Source organism: Orycteropus afer, unplaced genomic scaffold, assembly GCF_000298275.1.
Source record: "Orycteropus afer afer isolate SDZICR_OR568_19922 unplaced genomic scaffold, OryAfe1.0 scaffold00098, whole genome shotgun sequence".
Lineage (NCBI taxonomy): Eukaryota > Metazoa > Chordata > Mammalia > Tubulidentata > Orycteropodidae > Orycteropus > Orycteropus afer.
This window is the reverse complement of record NW_006921685.1, coordinates 3,786,632-3,788,421: the sequence shown is the minus strand read 5'-3', so window position 1 is coordinate 3,788,421 and position 1,790 is coordinate 3,786,632. Positions and strand designations below refer to the sequence as shown.

The 1,790-nt window shown below is 37.4% G+C and overlaps 1 pseudogene; it reads left to right on the top strand.

Moving 5' to 3' along the window:
- Positions 1 to 1,790, top strand: part of LOC103198631 — a 72,368-nt pseudogene that overhangs the window by 31,248 nt on the left and 39,330 nt on the right.

Here is a 1,790-nt window from a genome sequence, read left to right as displayed (position 1 = left end):
ACCTTCCTTCCGAGGAGTGGCTGGTGGGTTTGAACTGCCAGCCTTCTGGTTAGCAGTCAAGTGCCTTAGGCACTATGCTACCAGAGCTCCTATGTTGCTCCTATTTTAAGCTGTGCTGAAGTGGTTTACATTTCTGAATAGGAGGGGATAGGTGTGTGAGACCTTGTAATACACACACCCCACCAGACACCACATGCAACAAGGAATGAAAAGGCAATATGAAGTCTTAAGAAATGACTTTACAGAATGAAAAGCAGGCAGGTTTACAGGCAAGGGAGCATATGGAATGGTGAAAGAGGGTGTAGGTTACCCAGAGAGTTAAGGATAATGCTTGCAATGTTTCCTATATCAATACTATAGAAAGATAAATTGGGCTAACTATTAGTCTAAGGGTTTAGATTACACATGAGCATTAGATTTCCTTTCTATTGCATTCTTACTCAGGTGGATTGTCAGTGGCTCTCTGTATTGGTGTTGTCAGAAGGACTCTGAGGCTATGCCTGGATTTCACAGGGCAGTGACACAAAGAGAAGGAATGGGATGGCTGTATGCATGCTGAGTAGTTGATATTTCTAGAATAAGTGGATATTATTCTTCTCCATTTCCCAAACTCCCTTTTGTCTCTCCCTCTGGTTGTTTCTCAAGTTGGGTTGAATTTTAGTTTTGAGGCAGAGATATGAAGAGACTTGAAGGCACTACATGTTTCAAAATTCTTTGAGTATTTATTTCACAGGAAAGAGGTACTATTACAAAGGTAACTTTCATATTTCTGGAATTATATACAATGGCAGCTGTGAAAATGCAGCTTCACAAACCAACACACCTTTGACTAAAGATATAGAAACTCAGGTAAGTTAGAGATTTTCTTTATTCATTTCAATATAAATTTGATTGAATTTGACATGGTGACTCATTTTTAAAATCTTTTGACAGTTGTTCAGTGCTTTTCAATATTCTAATACATAAAAATAATATCTCAACTCTCATGTTATCAAACTGCTCAGAGTTCAAACTCCTTTAAGATCTTATGGAAAGGATAGTGAGTAATGGATCACACCAGCACAGGTTTTATATGACAACAGAAGTGAAAAAAAAAAAAAAAAAAAGGTGGAAAGGAAGAAAAGAAGAGAAAAAGAGAGGGAAAGAGGAAGGAAAGGCCAGGAAAGGAAGTGATAGGATGGGATGGGACAGGAAGGAAAGAAGGAAAAAAGGTGAGAAAAAAGGAAAGGCAAGCTCTCCATAAATTAAAACCTCACTGTATTTAGCAAATTTCTGTTTAGATTAAGGACTGTTACGTAGAAATCTGTAACCTCTACAATTGCTGAAGAATTCTAACATTAACAGTGGTGTTCAGTGGTGTTCTCACATCTATGATAAAAAAATATTATAGCTTGGTGGAAAACAAGAAGTCCAGTATAACTGTCTCGCCATCCATATACTAACCACCTCTCCTCCCTACCATATTCATATGGCCATATCATACCTAAAATAATTCTTTCTTGGTCTCTTCAGTAATAGCCATCCCTGCAATGGCTGTTAAGCAAGGTGAGTCTTTGAAGATTAAATTTGTCTTTGAAAAGTTTGGAAATGGTAGGGGTGAAGGGGAAGGGAGGAGGTTACCATGGAGCATAGAGAAAGAATGATAAAGGGAGAAAGACATTATAATTTGGTAATTGCTGGCATCTGTTTTAGGAAGGTCTGAATTCTCCAAAAAAAATTTATAAATAAATGAACAAACAAAATAAACCAATCAGCCAGCTAATCAACCAAATTTCCTACCTACCAAAAAA